The sequence below is a fragment of the Chionomys nivalis genome, chromosome 8 (assembly GCF_950005125.1).
Source record: "Chionomys nivalis chromosome 8, mChiNiv1.1, whole genome shotgun sequence".
In the NCBI taxonomy this organism is placed as follows: Eukaryota; Metazoa; Chordata; class Mammalia; order Rodentia; family Cricetidae; genus Chionomys; species Chionomys nivalis.
In genome coordinates, this window is record NC_080093.1 from 59,663,216 (window position 1) to 59,684,049 (window position 20,834).

Genomic DNA, 20,834 nt, shown 5'->3' on the forward strand with positions numbered 1-20,834 from the left:
TATGCCTATATGTGTTTTGTACCAAGTTCTGCATAAAGGATGATGACTTAAGTCTTATGTTTGGTCTTGTGAAAATCCACTTTGCCCAGTATATTTCTAATGCACACATTAAATGTTAGGTTTGCCCCTTAACCCTGCCTTACTTGTGTCTCCGAGCGCAGTAGCATGGAGTATGTTTGTGGCTTATTCCCTCACTCTTCTCTTGGAGTCATAAGGTGGTAGAATCATCCTGCAATGCTTCCAAGTGTTGGGGGCTTTTCTGTTACTGAACACAAGTGGAAAGCTGAGCATGGTGGTATATAGCGGTAATACCAGTTTCTTCAGCAGCTGATGCAGGAGGATCATAATATTCTCAAACCTCAGTCATACGACAAATCCCCGTTTCACAAAGAACAAAGCAAATCTGTGAGTTTAGCTCTACTGCGGTTAGAGAACACCCTCTGCATGACTTTACTTCTTTGTTGAGCTCTGTCCCATGGTCTAGATTTTTTTGTCTACACTGGGATCTTTCATAGATCCTTGGAAAGAATGTGTCTAATGTTATTATTAATTGGAAGGTTCTGTAAATATCAGTCAGGTCCTGGTAGCATCAAATTGTTGGTGATGGTGTGTTGAGTTCTCTGCCTGTGCTGATTTTCTGATTATTCTGCCAAAAATGCATTGAAATCTTCAGTTGTACTGCTAGATATACTGTTTTTGTTTTTCCTTTCAGTTTTTGCTTCATGTATTTCATTCACAGTTTTGTGCTTTTAGGAGACAACACTTAACCTTGTTATGACTCATTTCTGTTCCTGGTAATTATCTTTGTTCCAAATTCTACTTTCATATTATATTAATATAGCTAATCCTTTCTTTTAATTGATGTCTGAATGAGTTCTCTTTTTCAGTCTTTCTACTTTCGGCCTGCCTATATTACTGTATATGAAAACAGTTTCTTTGTTTTGTTTTGTTGGAGATAGTGTCTCCCCATGAAGCCTTTGGCTAGCCTGGAGCTTGCTACGTAGACTTAGCTGCCTTGAACTCATACGATTCTTCTTCAGCCTCCTGAGTGCCGGGATTAAAAACACACATCCATCATACCTGGCTGAAGTGTGTTTCTTAAACAAAACATATAGTTGAGTTATCAAAAAACAAAAAACCCATTCCACTGTTTTGTTTTTATTGGCAGATTCAGAATATTAACTTTTTTTTTTTTTTTTTTAATTTTTCGAGACAGGGTTTCTCTGTAGCTTTGGGACCTGTCCTGGAACTAGCTCTTGTAGACCAGGCTGGCCTCAAACTCACAGAGATCCGCCTGCCTCTGCCTCTTGAGTGCTGGGATTAAAGGCGTGCACCACCACCGCCCAGTAAGAATATTAACATTTTAATGTGGGTTTGATATGTTGCTTCTTATGGTTTGAATGAGAAATGTCTCTTATAGGTTCATGAATTTTAGCATTTAGCTTTCATTTGATGGCACTGTTTAGAGTGGCTAGGGAAGATCTTAGGAGGCAGAGTCTTGCTGAAGGAAGTGTGTCCCTGAGGGCAGGGTTTGAGAGGTCAGAGCTTCACCAACTTCCTGATGCTGCCCCTTGTGCTTTCTCACAATTTCTTCTTCCCATGTGCTGATGAAAAGAAATGAGACTTGTGTGTCATTATGGACTTCAGTCCCTTAGATCTGTAAGCCAATATAAACTCTTCCTTAAGTTCCTTTTTTCTTCCATGGTATTTCATCAGAGCAAGAAGGAAGTAACTAAGACACTGGGTTTTATTTATTCTTTCTGCTTTTTATTTCTCTCTTGTTGCTCTGCTTTCCTATGGTTATTTGAACATTTTTTATAATTAATTTTATTTATTTATGTATTTATCTTACATCTCAATCCCAGTTTCCCCTCCCTCTACTCCTTCTGCTCCCCCTTCTTCCCACCCCATCCCAACCCACTCCTCAGAGTGGCCTCCCCTGGGAAGTCAACTAAGTCTGTCCCATCACCTTGCTGAGGCAGGACCAAACCCCTACTCCAACCTTGTGCCTGGGCTGAGCAAGGTGTCTCTCCATCAAGAGTGGGCTCCACAGTTCATGTGTTAGAGTTAGATCCTGGTCCCACTGCCAGTGGCCCTGCATACTGCCGGAGTCACACCGTTGCAAATACTTCTTTGGAATTCCATTTTGAGTTAATTATTGGGTTCTTTGTTTCTCCTAGTGTCCCTTCTTTCTTTATTTCTTTTGAGTTTAGAGAACTTGTTTTCAGGTACAATTTCAGGCAGCAGTTTTTCCCAGTATTCATCAGAAAATGTCTCAATTGCTCCCTGGATACTGAGGAACAGTTTTTAACCTGTGTATGGGACTTGGTTGACAGCTCATTTTCCCAGCACTTGAAGTGTTTTGTGCCAGCTCCTTGAGGGTCCCGTGGTTTCTGATGAGAATTCCACAACCATAGATCTCTTTTCTCATGCAAGTAAGGCAACTCCTCTGCTCCTGCTTCCAGAATATTCCCCTTGTTCCTTAGCTTCCAGGGTGGATTGAATGTATATTGTTGTGGATTTCTGAAACCTGTTTGCCCAGATGCTTGATTCTGCAGCTTATGCATTTTGCCAGATTTGGATAATGTTTATCCATCACTTTGCTGAGTGCATTTTAGCTTTCCTCTTATCTCTCTACACCACACCCAGTACACACTCTTGACTCTTTAGTGAGAACAGCTCTTCTTAAAATCTCACCTGTACCTCAGACTCTCACTTTTTTGTTTGCTCATTTGTCTTTTATTTTGAAGCAAGGTCTTGCTGTGTATCCTTGACTGGCCTGGAACTCACGTGCAGACTAGGCTGGCCTTGAACTCACAGAGATAGACTTGCCTCTGCTTCCTGAATGCTGTGATCAAAAGCGTGCACCACCATGCTTGACTCTGTTCACTTTTAAACTCCTATTTTTTTCTATTTTAAACTAATTTCTTTTCTCCTTCCTCCTCCTTCTTATCCTTGTTTTTCAATTCTTTCTTCCAGCTACTTCATTCTGCTGTTATGCTTTTAAGTTTAAATCATGTTATTATTTATTTCTAAAACTTCTATGTGTGTCTTCCTTATATCTTCTCTTTCTTTCTTGAGACTTTCATTTTTTTTCCCCATCAGTTTCAATTGTTGGTTGACAGCTGGCTTGAAAGCTTCTAGGTGATATAGCCTACTAGTGGCTAACCTGGTCTACATAGTCAGTTCCATCCCTACCTGGTTGTTAGCATATGTTTGTTGTAATGTTCTATTCTCTTTGAAACCATCTTGGTTCTTGGTATGATGAGCAACCTTTGATTGAGACCTGGGTGTTTTGCGTATTATATTTAGGTTTCCATCTTCTTTGAATTTTCGGTTCTAGTTGGTCTGAAACATTGTCTTGCTTCTGTTGAAGCATTGTTTGGGTCATTGCTGCCAGGTAGCATGGGATATCTGGTTGCCCACTAGCAAGGATGGGTGAGTAACCCCATTGGCACTATGGGATGAGGCGCTACCACATTTCTGCTGAGTGACAGCATACCTTCTGATCCTCCATTCAGCCTCTTCAGCTGGGTGCTAATATCCCTCAAGGGTAAATGCCTAGGCTCATCTCTTGGCTCCTAGCCATCACATATGGGGAGGCCACCGTGGTATTTGGCTGTATTCCAGCACTTATTGTCTAACTACTCTATTTTTATTAGACACCTCCTTGTGTTAGAGCATACTTTTAGTTGTTTTCATTTCCTTTAATTTAGTGATTATTACTGTGTGGTGTGTGTCAGTGCTGGCACCGGTATGCTATGGTGAGCAGAGGTCAAAGGACAACTTTCAGGAGTTGGTTCTCCCCTTTCATATGGGAGTTCTGTTGACCAAACATAGGTCGACAAACATGATGGCAAGTGCCCTCACATGTTGAGCCATCTCATCAGCCTGTTTTGCCTTTTTAATGAACTGTGTTGACCTTTGGCTCTATATCTAGGTTATAAGAAAGCCCATAAAATCAATGAATCTGCTATTATTTCCTATATTATTTCCTATAATTCCCACAAAAATTTTTGGCTTTAGTTGAGGCTTTTTTTGATGTGCAGAGAAACCGTAGCCTTGGCACCTCTTATAAAAAATATTTAATTAGGATGGCTAACTCATGGTTTCAGAGGTCCAGTCCGTTACCATCATGATAGGGAACATGGTGGTATGCAGGCAGACGTGTTGCTGGAGCTGAGATTGCTACATCTTGCAGGCAACAGAAAGTCAACTGAAAGTCAGACTGAGGGAAGCTTGAGCAAAAGAGACCTCAAAGCACGCCCCCACATTGACATACCTCCTCCAACAAGGCTAGACCTCCTAATGGTACCACTCCCTCTGGGGGCCATTTTCTCTCAAGTCACCACAATTTTAAAGATTTCATTTTGTGGTTTCTCTGTAGCTTTGAAAGATTTTTTTAGAAATGTATATACTGTTTTGGCTATGTACCTGTATACATGTCTGTGTACCATGTGTTTGCCTGGGGCTCTGCAAAAGTCAGAAGAGCACATCAGATCACCTGGAACTCAAGTTGTGAATTGTTGCGAACCATGGTTGAATGCATGGGTGCTAGAAATTAAACCTGGGTCTTCTACCAGAGCAACAACACATGCTCTTATCTGCTGAGTTATCTCTAGCCCTACATTTTTTAGAAACTAAAATAAGGTATAATTTAGAATAAACACAAATCCCCACCTGAACCCTGATAGATTCCTCAGGAGCCTTTTCCTTAAACAGCAGGGCTTATGACATCATAGATCGAGGGTCCTTCTCAATGCCTGTGGTCCATGGAGGTCTTTTGAGGCAAAATTTTATGGTCCAAGGAAGTCCTCAGTTTCAGCATCTGAGCTGGTAAGCAGCATGAGTTGCTATGAACAAAAATATTCTCAAAAAATTCCACAGCTAAAAACAGAAGGTTCCTGTTCACGCAGTAGAGTGAGCATTTGCTTCCAGACTCCACCCTGCCTGTGGTAAGGAATATAGATAGGCTTGTTCCACCTGGGGGCCCTACTCTTGGCTAAAATTTGGCCCTAGAGACTTTGGCATTAAGTCGAGGTAGGAGAAAAATCTGTAGAAAAGGGATGCTCCATCTTAATGGTCCACCCACAGATGTGTATCCCTCTATGAAGAGACCTGAGCATCCAGACACAGGGAAGTGTGTCTCCTAGGAGAAGACTAAAAGCCTCTGGCAGTAGCTCCTGTGGAGAAATTAAATAGCTGAGTTACATTATTAGAAGAAGGCTGAGGCAAACATCTGGGTCTCCTATTTTACGATCTTTTCCCTTTTGTAGGGTGACCTGCTACGAGGATGCATCTTGTTGTCCAAATCCTTTTGTTTGGGGATGATTCTCCACTAGGCCACTTCTCCACAAGCGCTGACCTGTCAAGGAAACCATCTATCCTTTGAGGGACAACCATTTTATATAACTACTTCAAGAGCAATAAGCAGCAACCCTGGAGATGAGGACAGTGTAGTCCTCACCAGCTGTATCTTCTGCAATGGTCCTGACTATATGTCCCTTGGTGAAGTGGTACCCTCAGGTCCTTGTTGTTTCTGTAGGAGTTCACAGCTCTCTGAGGCTCAGGTTTTCTTTCTTTCTTTCTTTCTTTCTTTCTTTCTTTCTTTCTTTCTTTCTTCCTTCCTTCCTTCCTTCCTTCCTTCCCTCCCTCCCTCCCTCCCTCCCTCCCTCCCTCCCTCCCTCCCTCCTCCCCTCTTTCCTTCCTTTGTTTGTTTTTTCAAGAAAAGGTTTCTCTGTGTAGTCATGGCTATCCTGGAACTCACAGAGATCCATCTCTACCTCCTGAGTGCTGGGATTAAAGGTGTGCACCACCACAGGCCTAGCTCTGAGCATTAGTCTTAAGGGATAAGTCTTCTGGATAAGAGGAAAATGTCCTCTCCCTTCTTCCTTACATGGAAACTGTCAGAGGAGTCATGCCCCACTTTTCTTGCGCAGCGAGGAATGAGAGTGTGTGCTTTGATGCTATAACAGTCACTTGGGTACCACGAGGGATTGTTTAGAGCTGCCTGGCCACTTGGTTAAGCCTGAGGATAAGGTAGATACCCCCAAAGGATACAGACAGGCTGTTGATGAAATTGTTTAAGTCCCTTCTGGCTGTAGTCTTTCTGATGTTAGCTTTCTGATGCATGAGTCTACAAAAATTCTCTTTCTTTGCCTAAGCCAGTTTGAGTTGGTTTTCTGTTGCTTACAACATAGACTTAAATGGTGTCCCTTGGGATAGAGTAAGGAAGGGGACAGCTGCAGAGAGGGATCTAACAAAACAAAAACATGAAGACAACAACCATCCCACTACGCAGCTTAAGAGAGGAGCAGCAGCAGACCAAGGTAACCATGACAACAAAATAGCGATGGACAGCAGGATGCCAACCAGCACTGAGCATGCACTGAGCCTCTGATGTGCAAGAACCTGATGTGGTAGCTACTATCACCCCATCTTATAGGTAAGGAAACCAAAGCCCAAGGGGTCAGCATTAGTAGAAGACACCAATGTGAAAGGTTGGACTGCCCCAGGGGAGAAACATGCCTTACTCAGGATACGGTCAGAGGGAGGGGCTCAACCAGAAGCTCAGGTCTGCCTTCTAGGCTCTCCCTCTACAGCTGTCCCTGTGGAGGCCTAGGAGACTTCCCTCCATCTCCCTGCTGCAGGAGGACAAGTTCCATGCAAGCTGCTTCCCTGAGTTTTTCTGGAGGACAGTATCCCCCAGACCACCCCACTGCCAAGACACTGGACAGCCTACATTCTAAACCACTCTTAGGGTCAAGACCCTGGAATGGTGCATCAATCAGACTTGGGAAAGTTGTGACATCACCTGGTGTGGGAGGTCCTTCTGTGTGTGTGTTGCTTTTATTGATTAATAAAAATACTGCTTTGGGCCTATAGCAGGGCAGAACAGAGATAGGCAGGGAAAACTAAATTGAATGCTGGGAGAAAGAAGGCAGAGTCAGTGAAACACCATGTAGCTGCCAGAGGGGAAAGACACCAGATGCCAGCTGGAATCTTGCTGGTAGGCCACAAGCCTCGTGGTAAAATATAAAATAGTGGAAATGGGTTAATTCTAGATATAAGAGCTAGCAAGCAATACGCATAAGCTTTTGGCCAAACAGTATTGCAAATAACATAGTTTCTGAGTGGTTATTTCGAGTCTGGGCAGTCGGGAACGAACAAGCGGCTTCCGCCAACAATCACCCTCATGTTTAAGGTGGGCAAAGGATCAGATCAGAGCTAAGGAAGGGTGGAGATACATGATAGACTTCAAGAGCCTTAGCTCCTCACCCTGATGGCATTAGAATCCCATTCCTTGCTGCCTGTGAGCCAGCTGCTTTCTGTGGCTGCCCTGGCTCCCTATCCAACCTCACATTCAACCTGAAACCCCTTTGGCAATGGCAGGGGAACCCTTCTCACATTTTGAGACTTTTTGACCTTTTTGTGGCCGTATCTTGTCACTCTTACGTTTCTTTTCTGCTCCATAAGAATCCTGAAACTATACAGACACATCTGAAGAACCCAGGACTATATCTCTATATTAAGGCCAGCTGATTAATAAGCAGAATCTGAATGCTAAGTCCATTCTTAGCAAAATAGGGACTGGAGTCTTGGGGACATTTTTCAGAATCGAAACTGGCTGAGTGACCGGCCAGTACTATGTAAATCTTTCAGACGTGAGCATCTGCATCATCCCTCAAATGAAGCTTGGACTGGTGACATCACTCACAAAGTGAAAAAGGATACAGAGTTTCTCATCATCTGAACATTCAGTGCAAGAAGTGGTCCAGAGAGATGGCTCAGTGGGTAAAGGTGCTTGCTGCCAAGTCTGGTGACCTGAGTCTGGTTCCTTGAGCCCACATTGTGGAAGGAGGGAACCAACTCCTGCAAGTTGTCCTCTGACCTCCTTGTGCCTATTATGGTCCTTAAGTCCCTTACACCCAAATAAATCAATTTAATTTTAAAAATAAATTCAAGGAATTTATGGTTTATGTTTTTCAGTACGTTTCTTTCCTTCTTGTTGGGAGCATTTACATATGAAAATGTATTGCTTTGAACTGAGGAGACACTCGCAGCAGAAAAGCAAAACCTAGTTGCACAGTAAACATGCCCTGAAGAACAGCCCAACTAACCTTTACATGCTTCTCCTGGTGGCCTCCATGTCCTATGTCTGCCCTGGACAGGGATCTATGCTTGGTGCAGAAGTTCTGTGGTTTGGGTTTTCTCAGTCTCCAGGACTGCAACTGCTGCATTCCTTTTCTGTCAGCTGCTGCATGGCCTCTCTTCTTACCCTGTTGCCCAGGGTCTAGAAACTGGAAAAGCAGCCACATAGACAGCAATGAGAAGGCGCTTTTGTTCCCAAGTTCCATCCAGTGTGTGCATTTGGCTGGAAAGTCATCTTCCTCACCTAGAGGACCAGCCACAAGAATTTCTTTGTTCTTGGTGTAAATGCAGGGATGAGGGGAGAATATGCTTAACTCTTCCACTCCAGTTAGCACATTAGCACTCAAGATTAGGAATCCGCTTGTTTCCCCAATCTTGGGTATCTGAGCGTCTTTGCCAAGTAAAGTAAACTTACCAAAATTCCAGATTACCAAAGCATCAGGAAGCCTCCTTTACATGTTTGGCGATTCTCTTTAAATTATTTTAAATTATAGACAATGCATATTGGCACACTGGGCAAGGTGGTGCTCACCTGTAATCTCAGCACACACATTTGGGACAAGGAGGCAGGAGGAGAATCAGAAGTTCAAAGTCCTTCTTGGCTCCATAGCAATAAGATTCCGTCTAAAACTAACTAAAGGAATAAAAGACAATACAAATTGGTTGCACACACAACTTCGTTCTTAAAAATAGCACATTTATATCCTGCCTGTCCTCCTGACTCACACTCTCTCTAGGGGCTCTATCAGTTCAGGTGTGTAGTGGAGAGCTAGTACCCTGCAGGCTTCCTGAGTTTTTTTTACACTGGGATGTCCTGCCTTGACATCAGTGTGCTTGTGACGCCGCAGCCATCATCTATGCTCTCCAGAGGTCAGCTCTGCCCAGGTGGGGCTGCCTTGCTACAAGCAGTGGGCTTTACAAGTGCTTAGTCAGCTGTCTTACAGGGTAGGCCTTAGCCAGTCAGCACCTAGTCAGGAGTCTAAGCCTGTACCCCTTGGTGCGGCTAGGTCATTTGCATCCTAGACTCCCAAGGGACCATGGTGAAGTTGTCTGTATTAGCTGTCTATGTTAAGGTGATGCTTCCTAATATCCCCCAAAACACACACACACACACACACACACACACACACACACACACACACACACTGAGCCCAGAGATTGGGGGACATTTTTTTCCAAGATGGACTCACTTATACATCTGGGTAGACTAGAAGACTCTGCTGAGGTTTGCTGCACCCACCTCTTTTACTCCCATGCTACAGGTAGAACAGGTGACAATGGGATGGGTCCCAGGTAGGTCCCATTCTGGCCTACACCCTCTGCTCAGGCATCTTCTACTTCTCTTTTGTTCTAGGACTAGGAACTTGGAGCAGTGGTCCCAATTTGCAAAGGTAGGATCTCTGTGGCTGGCTGGTATAGTGGCATTTCATTTGTATTTTAATCAATAAAGCTTGCCTGAGGATCAGAAAAGCAAAATAGCTACATTGGTCAGCCTTAAAGACCAGGCAGCAATGGCACACACCTTTAATCCCGGTAGCCACAATGACACACCCCTTTAATACCAGTAGCCAAACTAGCTTGCCACTGAAACCAGGCAGTAGTGTTGTATGCCCTTAATCCCAGAACTAGAGAGGATTATAAGATGGAAGGAGACAAAGCTCTTAGTCTCAGTCTCATTTTGAGGCTTCCTGGAGACAGGATCACCATTTTTGGACTGAGGTCGAGGTAAGAGCCAGTGACTGGCTGCTTTGCTTTTCTGGTCTTCAGATTGAACCCCACTATCTGTCTCTGAGTTTTTATTAATCGTGTTGTAATCTGGAGAGCCTTCCTCTGTTCTGGTCTGGGAAGGAAGACACTAGGCTGGGAAATCAGCTTTCTAGTCTCTTATTGCCTCTGTTCTTATCTCTGAGGACACCTCAGACAGACCCTGCAAACAGAAAAGTACCAAGAGTTGGGGATGGCACATGCCGTCTCTCTTTCATTTTGTAGGAGGTTGTAGAGAATGTGTACTACAGGCAGAATGTACTGGAAAGATGCGCTGGACTGCTACCAATGAGCCCGCAGGATCACCTCTATAAGTGCATGGGAAGTGGCAGGTGGCCAACTGAGCAGGTTTCAGAGTCGGGTGAGGAATAGTTCCTAACCTCCAGGCCCAGAGAGGACCGTTATGAGGGCCTATAGAGGGTCTATCTGGTCAAAGCAGACAGGTATATCTCTAGACCAAAGAACAAGCTCCCCAGAAGCCAAGAGAAGCTGCTCTCTGATGGACTTCCTTCTTGTGTGGGAAAGAATGTACCAGTTGAAGGGGAATGGGAGTCTCGAGCTGATGGCTACGCTCAAGAAATGGGCATTTCAGGATGAGGCTGGAGCTCAGTTGGCAGAGTATTTGCTTAGCATGCAGGAAGCCCTGGGTTTGGTCCCCAGCACTGTATAACCCGAGTATGGTGGTGCATGCCTGTGAGTCCAGCACTCCGGAAGTGGAAGCAGGAGGGTTAGGAGTTTAGTCTCACCCCTGACGGCATGAATTCTCCATCGCAGGCTAGCTACACAAAACCCTGTCACAAACAGACAGACAAAGCCAAATGTGACATCGATATCACCCCTCCTTAGAAGAAGAGAGAGCTAAAAGATTATAAAAATCAGAGGTCAGGGAGGACCAGAGTGAAGCAACATCTTCTGGACATGACAAGACCATGCAGTTATGAACTCACAGCAGCTGGAGTTGCTTGCGTAAGACCTGCACAACAGCAATCCAGGCAACATTCCAGCATGCAGAGGGGAGGTGCCCATGGGTCTCTAAGCCTAACTGAGCCTAACTATTGACAGTTGGCAGCTTCTGGGGGAGGGAGAGTAAATTTTCTCTAAGAGTGTTGTCTCTGATAGGTCAGTGAATGGCTTTACAAATTGGGTGTGTGTATACATGTGTGTGTGTATGTGTGTGTGTATACACTGTGTGTGTTAAGTAGTTGCAAGATGGTCAAACAATAAGCATCGCTGTGGGTAGGGATGGGGGCAAGGTCTGTGATGCATTCTGTTTAATTTTGCCTGCGGTTGAAAATGGCTAGAAGTGCATTCAGAAACTGAATTCCATGCTTTAATACAAACAAGTTATTCTGCAGAAGCGCACATGTGTGAGCCAACAGGTCTAGAGAGGGACAACTAGGCCAGACCTCCTGAAGGCAGGCCTCCTAGGAGACACATTGCAGAGAGCCTAAATACTTCCCCAAGTACTGTTTCTTAAAAGTCCCAGGCGTGGAGTTCTTATTTCCAGACTGGGTGCCGGTGTTTTCTCCAAGTCTTTGGCCTTCTGTGAGCTGTTGCCGGGCACAAGGTCCTTACCTCCTCTCGCTCATCACATTCTTGATGCTGAGAAAGTGGCTACAGCAGACTTGCTTCTCATGGGCATAGAGCTCTAGGCAAATATTGAAGCAAGTTTGAATATTGACATCTTGAGTGTCTGTTTCTAGGTACAGTGGCCAATGACAAAGAATACACATTCGAATGATGACAGATGACAGGGACATTGATTTTGACAAGCCGAAGAGAATTTGGCTTAAGCTGTCAGTTCTTTTGAGGTTTTTAGTAATACAAAAGCACTTTTCCTTTATCTGTGTATAATAACAAGGACTCTTCTAAATCGCAAACTCCTTGAGGGCACAGCCCTTCTTCAACACTGCCACAGCTCACAGGGCTTCATGGCATAGTTGAATATTCCTGAGCAAGGAAGGAGGGGCAATAGCGTCCAGTTTACAGGGATTGACTATTCTTGTTTAGATTAACAGACACCTTGGTGCTTGTTTGCACTTGAAGAGGAATCTGTGGCCTCCTTTATGTGCCCAAGTGACTAATACCTCTTGGGGGGTGGGTATGGGAGAGGAGAGCAAGCAGAGGTTACTGTCCACAAGGCTAGTTGGAAGCAATATTACTTGAGGACCAGCCAAGAGTATAGCCTTAGTTTCCTTTTCTAGGCACTAAGACAAAGATAAAAAGATGGGGTAGGGTCAGTTTATAGGAGAAGAGCCCAAGGACTGCAGACTCGAAGAGAGGTGAGTGGGAAAGACTAAACAGAGGGGTGGCCAGGCTAGCTATGGAGAAGCAGGAAGGAGGAGGGTGGGGAAGGAGATGTCCCCAATTCACCATGAGGGGAACTGAGTTTCCCTGGTTATTCTGTCCCATCTCATCAAACTCTTGGAGAGAAGTTTAGAGGGACCAGCAAGATGCCTCAGAGGGGTAAAAATTCTTGTCATCAATCTTGACTGATGACCCGAGTTCCATTCTTGGGACCCTCATGTAGATGGAAACAATTGGCTCTGGCAAGTTGTCCTTTACTCTCCATATGCATACTATGGCACACACATGCCAACACATACATACACACACGCACACAAATCCAAAAATAAATTTATATTTTTAAAAACCCTAAAACTTGGAGACAGTGAAAGCACTCTCCCCATGGCCTCTGAAGCCACTGGCAGAGCCATTATGATCCCAAAATAATGGACTTGGAGCCGCAACCTCTAGGAAGTGTGGCAGGCCACGCCCCTTACCTTTCCTAAGAACATGGGTCTGTCTTGGATGCTTGGCACATAACAGTCAATGCATGTTAGCTGCTATTAAGAACATGGGTAATTTTATGTCTTAAAATATTGTATATTGCCTAAATGGCTTCATGCTGGCTTGCATTAAAAAATGATTCCCAAGTGAAGATGACAAAGGGGAAATATTCGTTATTTAGTTCTCGTCTTACACTAAGCTATCATAATAAAGCACTTTTCTGGGTTGCATTCTCTAGAGTGCTTTTTACTAAATAAATGGCCCAAAATAACTTTTCTCTTCCAGTAAGATCTCATGATTCAGCACAACAACTTTCACTACAAAAGGTTGAAATAAGGATTAGAGAACAAGACTGGGGACCAAAAACAGGGGGTTAAAGCAATGAAGGAACAAGTGTGAGCTTCCGTTAAAGATCAACCTGGGTGCCCTAAACTGTTTATTCAGAGGTCTGTGTTGAATTTAGGGTTGGTTGAAAGGAGCAGGCAGAAATTAGCTCCCATTTCCTGCCGAAGGATACATTAGAGAGAGGAAGAGGAGTCAAGTGTCTAGCTGTCTTCCAACCCAACCTCAGGTCAGGGATGCTGGACCTCTTTTCTTGGAGATGGAGCTGCAGATGTCTAATAAAGTTTCCACCTTTGCTGAGTGACATCATTGGTGGAGGGAGGAGGGAGTGGTGGGGTTGTCTGGCCCCCAGAGGGCAGCTAAGGCCCTAGCCAGCAGAAGCTGTCCTGGAAGCCGGACTACCTTGGAGCTGGCCAGGTATTTTTTTTTTTCCTCCTGGTGGCTTCCCGGGGAATCCTGGTCTTGCTTTCTTTGTGAACAACCTCTTGACTCTCTAATAGCTCAGTAGAGTGCATCTCATTAAATTAGCAATAGACGGTTGGGAGCTGTCTTCACCTACACTAAGAGAACAGGAGACCCTGACCCATCTTCTGCCCAAGGGAGAGTGAGCACGCATTTACATCGACAGCTTCTAGCAACTCGGATCCTGGGATCCGCTTCCAGACTCGTGTGCAGAAGTGTCCACCCACTTGGTGCTTGCTCCAGGCCGGATGCACTCTCTGGGTCACAGCGGGTTACTACTGCCCTTAGGGCCCTGCATGAAGGAGCCGCTCCAGTCTTCGCAAGGAGTCCTCCAGGCAGAGGGGCCCCATGCGTGGCCCCGGGGGCTCCCCCGAGGCCTGTCCCCCAGGCGGCTAACGCGGACGCAGCTGTGGCCCCGAGGCACCTCAGCGGGCGGGCTGCAGGGTCGCCTCAGGCACCTCCTAGCGCCCTGCTCGGCCCCCCGCCCGCCGCGTCGCCGCCACCGCCCGCGGTGGAAGGCAGCGCGGCGCGTGCGTACTGCGTTCCCGCGGCCGGGCCCGTGGGCTCTTCCCGGAGGGCAGGAGGTGGAAACGTGGGGAGGCGCGGAGCCGCACACCTCCAGGCTGCCGCAGGCAACGCCGACACCTCACGGCCCTGGAGCCCGCCACGCCCGTCGGAGGAGAGGCTCTACCATTCGGGTAAGCGCGCGGACACGCGCGATCCCGTCGGGGCCTCCAGCCCCAGCTCGGCCCCACTGTGACCTCGGCGCCCGCAAAGTTGAACTTCGCACGTCGCGGCGGTGGGACTTGAGCTCCAGGGCCGGCCGCAGGGTTCAGGGGCGGGTTATGCGGTGCAGCCGGGCGACGGGCACTGGATGCGGTGCCTGATCCCCGGTGCGCGAGGTCCTGGCCTCCCGGGGAACTTTTGCGGTGATCGGGAGCGCAGTGGCCGCGGGCGAAGACTGCGGGAATGCCTAGCGGCTTGGGTGGCAGGTCCCTTTGGCCTCTCGGCATGATCCTGGGAAGGCAAGGGAGGATCCCCGTGGCAGGCAGATCGAGGTTTCTGGGGCTTTAGCTGAAGTACCCGGATTTTTCGATCTCCGTTCCACCCCCAACCCTAGCAAAAGTAAGAACCTTGGGGGGAGGCGGGGGAAAGGAGGGGGCGTGTCGGTGCCTGGATGAGAGCGCGGGAAGCAATTAAAACTCCTGCTTTCGGATTAACAACCCCAAATTGATCGATGTGTCAGGAATACCATTGATTTATGAAAGGTGCTTATTTCTCGGGTATGGAGAATTTTATGTTCTCCAGGTGAAACCGAGTTCACCCAGCTCCAGCGCAGATTGATGTTTTAATAAAAATAAATAAAGGGGAAAAGCTCGCCTGGTCTTTGGGGACATCAAGTCTCAAATCGCAGAGTTAGACTAACAAATCAAATTGTGTTATCCTTACATTTCGTGTCTTTTATTAATCTCGCGCCTAAAAATCGCAGGCAGGAGCGCGCCTTCATTTGGGAAGTTTTAATCTAGTGCATAGAACTTGGCATCACTCGCAAGTAATGTTTGATAAGCAAAAAGGCACAGGTGCGTCGAATAATTGTGATAAGTGGCAGGCCTTGCGGTGCGGTGCAAGCGCGGGAGAGCGCGGGTCGGCGGCGGAGGTGGAGCCGGCTCTGAGGCGAGGGCGGCGGCGGCCTGAGCCGTGCGGCGCCCATAGATGGCGCCCTGGCCCCACGCTAGGCTCGCCTGCCACCGCTCCAGCGGGCGGCGCGCGGGCGGGGCAGTGACGAGGGGGGGCGGGGTGGGACACAGCTTCACACTAGCAGTTCACTTGAACCAGGGCGCAGCTTAGCCAAGCTGGAAAAACAAAATGATCCTTATTATCGTCGTTTTAGTTTAAGGCCTGGGCAGGAGTAGTAGGGAATGGGGGTCCGCAAGTCCAAGGGTCCCTGGGCAAAGAGACATTCCCCGAGACATCCTCCCCATCACCCACTGTGGCTCCAGTTGTGTGTGTGTGTGTGGGGGGGGCGCTGGTTTAGTCCCAAGTCCCAGTTCCCTCTTTCCCCCAAAGCAGCCCCTGCTGACAGTGGCCTGGAGATACCGCGTGTTTTGGGCGGGAGGGGGGGGGGGATCGGTGGATTGGCAGCAAGGACACCAACTTCAAAGCTGCGCGTAGATCGCCAGGGAAGGGGGCCAGGGAAGGGGGTTTCGGTCGCCCAAAGGCTGCCCCCACCAGTGCGGCGGAGTTCCCTGCCCCGGCCTGTGCAGGCCCCGACGCTGCGGCTGCGGGCGCTCTTCTCTTTGCAATGTAAATTTCAGCGGGACAAATTGCTTATTAATAGTCTAGAAGAGAAGTCGGTTTCTTTCTTTCTTCTTTTCTTTATCTGTTTTTATTTCTGCATGGCCCCTAGCTATGCCCTGGGCAGCCTCGCCGCCCAGCAGTTTTCTCTTTATTTCAATATCCTAAAGAAAATGCAAATTACATCAGTGTGGCCTTTTAAAAAAGTTAAATTAGCAACAGCTTTAAGTGACTCCATTAGTATGGAAAACATACACATGTTTAATGTGGGAATAGCTTCCTTTCAGTTGGACTCATCCTAGTCTGTAAAATTTAGCAGACCCTCGGAGTTGATAAAGAATCTTAGTCATGACAGAACGTGTGTCACCACAGACATACGGCGCGCGCTGTCCGACCCACGCCTGGCTTTCCTGGAGGAACAGTCCTGTTGCTGCCAGCTGCCCGCTGTCCAACCCCTCTCCCTCTCAGAAGCTCCCTGACCAAAGCGTTTGTGCAGGCCAGGTGGAGGGCTTGATTATATCTGCCCAGGGGCAGGGAGCTTTCTCTTTCCTCCCAATTTGCTTCATCCTTTGCCGTCCCAGCGACAGATTAGGTCACCCACTGGTTAACTCAGCCCCACGGCACACAACTGCGTCCTGGGGTGGCTGTGTAGCTGTGTAACTACTGTAACTACTGAGTTCAGGTGCGTGAGGCTAGGAGTGAGAGAGGGTCCAGGAAGAGAAAGTCCTCAATGACTGTCAAAGGCCACCCTTCTGGGTTTACCCTCATCTTGTCCCCAATGCCTTTAACCTGTTCACAAACCCGTGTTTCAATAAGGAATTCCATTAGCAAACTTCGAGGGTCTGGGTCTTTCAGCCACGCATGGCACCCACCAGGTCCAGGAAGGCGTTAAGATTTATGACATTCTGGAGACGTCTTGTTAGAATGTAATCTGCATTTTTAAACTACTGCGTAATAAAAAGTAAAAAGTTTTGAGACACCTTTCTTGATTACACCTTTGGCGATACTTTAGGTTTTACATTTAATTTGCATTTTGTTCTTAGTGAGTATTGAAGTCTTGAGTGGAGGATTCAATTTTATTAGGACATCTGGACTGACAATATCAAATCAGACACCAGTGTCCCAAAGCATGCTAAAATTTCAGAGTTAATTAGAACGCAGTGTGTTTAATTAAAGCCAATTATAATATCTGAAATTATCTGATCGATCCGTGTTTGTACAGTTTGGTTCTGTTTAAGTGTTGATTGGCGCACTTTGCACGCTGCTGTTCGATCCAGAAACTTCTCTGGGGAAAGTTTGCTTTGTAAGTTGGCGGGCAGCGTGGACCCAAGCGCTCATTCTGGTGCATCCTGCAGGGCCGCCTTCAGGACGCAGCTGAACAGAGCTAGGGAAATCCCAGCTTGTTGCTAAATCGCTGCTCCTTTTAGAGTCTGAGAGACCCCATCACACACCAGCTGTCTTTCAAAGCTCAGTTGCTCCTCCAGAGCATTTTTTGCGGAGAGGCGACCTTTAAGGTTGTAAGGTGCGATGGGAGAAACTCAAGCTTGCACATGTTTCATTTGGGATTCTCGGTGTGACTGAAGAGCCCCCAGGGCTCACTCTGAACTGTAGGGTCAGCCAAAGTGACCGAAGGAGCCAGGGGGAAAAAAGTAAGGACAGAGAGACAATAATCAAGTGTTTGCCTTCTCATTTCGCATGCTGCTGGAGCCCAGGCGTACACCGGCTCTTTTCGGCCCCATTTGAAGAATCTTGGGAATTTCCAGTGAGATGGTTGAGCTAGTTCATTGTCATGTCCGCCGCTCCCCCGCAGGATCACTTGAAGTACACCTTTCTCTCCAGCTTGGGAGTGTGCGTGAAGCTCCCAGCGCAGGCCAGGTGCCCTGCTCCGGGTGGCTCCAGAAAGCAGACGCACACGGGCAGCAATTAGGACTAGCCCGCGCGTGGTGGTTTCTACACGTCCCCGAGATTATCAGTTCTTTAAGGCCTAGGTGCGCTGGATGCCCAGGAGTCAGGGACCCCAGCAGAGGCGGAAGGGGCCACCAGTCCCGAGGCGGGTGGGCGCTCTGGCTCTCCTCTCAGCTGCGCAGCACTCCGCTTTCCCCACCCCAGGAGGCGCTGTTTGTTAAACTTGGTCGCCTCCTGCGGAGGCGCCTGCACGTTTTCACTCGGAGAAATCTTCTGTACCCGGGGTCGGGATTTGGGAACCTTAGCTATGCGGAATAAATATTGTGGGAGGAGGCGGCACGGAAAACAGGAGCCTACGACCCTCAAGTTTTTGCTTTTTTTCTCATGAACTCCCCACCCGGCTCCCTGCCTTCTAGATCAGGGGAGAGGTGTAAGTGGTGCCCCATGTGCCAGGTACTAGACGCGCAGTTATTTGCCTTCAAAGGCAGGCGGGGTGCACCGCCTGGCCTTGGTTCCAACTGCCAAAGGCCCATTGGCTTGCATTTTTTTCTTGAAGAGAGGCGAAGGAATATTCTCTGATTCCCGAAAGAACCGAATCTGGGCCAGCTTCTCTTGCTGTTTAGTTAAACAGGTTGCAATGGCCCATGTAAGGAGCCCTTGCTTGTCTTCTTCCTCTGTTTACCAGCCAAAGTGACCCTGTGCCATACGGTAGAACTTCAGCCTCCGTTAGGGGCTGCAAGGCCTAGCCTACCCAAGGCAGTCAGCTTGAGTCGATCGATGCAGGTGGCAGTTCCACCCTGTCAATGGTGCAAGAGATATTCTTGGTGCTCCTCTTCCAGCCGTTCTGGCCTCCTATCCCCAACCCTGCTTTCCCTTTTGGAGTTCTTTGCAAGACTCTGCCTGAGATGAGCTCCTGACCCCCCCACCCCCACCCCACCAGGCTGGGGAAAGGCTGGAGGCCCAGCGACTGCATAGTCGGCCCTGGGGCAGGATACGGCAGTGGGCAGCTCCTGAAATTCAACCCTGATGGTGTGGACACAAAACCGCGGGACTTGGGCTCGTTGCTCCTCACCCTTTCAAAAAACCGAAGGCTCCAGTTATAACCAGGTAGCTTGGGCCTGTGGCCCTGTACCCGGTGAAGGCGCCGCTCTTCTTGGAGCTTGTGTACTCTCTGATACTCCAGGGCCTTCTGCTTCCAGGAATTTCTGGCTGGGGTTTCTCAACTCTAGAAATTGAGTTTATTGCTTTTGGAAGGATGGTTGGGAGGTTGGTGGGTACCCTGGCCGGCTAGTAGAGCAAGAGAGGGCACAGACAGGGCGCCCTGGGCACTGGGTAGGTGCTGCCTCTGCCGCACCTGGTCCCCTGTATCCCTAGTGCCCTGGGATATAATTTGGTGAAAAATTCAAGGGGGTGGATCAGAGGCCAGAACCAGGCCATCCTCCCCCTCCCCCCTCAGCAACTCCCTTTCCAGGTCCTGCCCCACACCGAAGTGGGGGCAGGGAATAAATAGAGTTGTATGGGACGTGTCTTCCTGGTGCACACTGAACCGCCGGTGGGCAGGGGATGAGGACCTAGTGGAGCGCAGCGGCCAGGACAGCCAGCACCAAGTGGGCCTGGATGCAGGTCCTGGGAGGTTGGACCATTCTCCAGATTTCAGGTGATGCCCAAAAGACAGTGTGACTCAAGAGCTGCCTTTCAAGCGGCACCCGGAGCCGGGCTCTAGGGGCGGTGAGCGCTGTCTCTTTAAGGTCACTGCCTGCTCCGGCACGACGTAGGGAGGACAGCTGGGCACTGGCCATCTGACTGACTCCGGCTTGACATCTGGGAGCCCACTGGTGTGTGGCACGCGAAGCGCTTGATGCTGCTATTTAAATGCAAATGTGAGGGGGCTCATTGAAGCCTCTCCCCGTAAATCCGCACAAAAGGAATACTTCCCACCCTCCAAGGAGGCGGCGGCGCGGCGGCAGCTCTAGGGCCACCCGTGCAAATCGCGTTGGGCTCGGGGCCCGGAGTGATCGCTGCCGCAGTCGCGGCCCGCAGGGTCCACGGTAAAGGTTGGGTCCTTCCCAACTGAGTCCCTGGACGCCCCCGTCTGACCCTTAGGAGCTGCCTGGGAGAATGGGTTAGGTCACTGGCCGGCGCGGGTCGGCACAACTTCCAAAGTACAAGTCAGTTCTCCGATGCTCTCCTCTTGGACTCAGGCTTCTTAGGTCTTCTAGAAACTGCGAGGTGTGGGGCGGGGCTCCTGAGGGAGGTGCTCCCAACACCTCGGAAGGCTCTGGGGATTTTGACCGGCAGCCCCTCCCCCACTGCCTGGCTTAGGTGCTCTGTCCCTCGCTGCCCATCAAATCGAAAATCTGGGGATGGCACGGGGTGGGGGCTGCCCACCCAGGCTCCTCTGCAGCAGGCTAGGGTGGAGACCCTGCCTGGACGGCGAGACCTTGTGCTCACAGCTCAGAGCCAGCAGTAGAGTGACAAAAAAGATAAAGTTGGTGAATGATAAAGACCGTATTTTCCACGCTTTGGGTGCGCGACCAGATGATGTAGAAAATGAGCTGAAATGGATTCAGCCTCCGAGCCTGTTGTGAGACAGCTGATTCCCCCATTTCGGGCCAGATGGCTGCCGAACACAGATTTGCATTCATTTTCGCTTAATATCGTCCAAAATAGCGGGGCAGCTGCATTTGTTGTCAAAAAGGTTTAAAACCCCCTTTCTTTCTGGGGCAGGATCGTTACCTTATGTGATGGGCTTATGGAACTTTCTCTCCCCCTCTTTAGTCAACAGTATCAGATTTAGAAGGATTTGTTTTTAAACCTTCTAATTTGGTAATCAGATTTAAATCGCCTTGGCGCGTGTAATCTGAATTAAAGATACTGTAAATGATTTTAAGCATGACACTTGCCTTAGCGCAAGGACGGGCACCTACAGCTCAGGCTGGACATTTTAGGAAGTGTGCTACAAAGCAAGCATTGTATCCCTTTCCCAACTTCATCTCTGCCTAAAAAGGCACTTAGCATATTCTGTCATTGATGCTGGCCCTGTCGATCACCCTGTGTGAGCCCCCAAGCCTTGGAACACACAGAGACAAAGCTTCTCTCAACCTCACCCTCCACCCATGACCAAC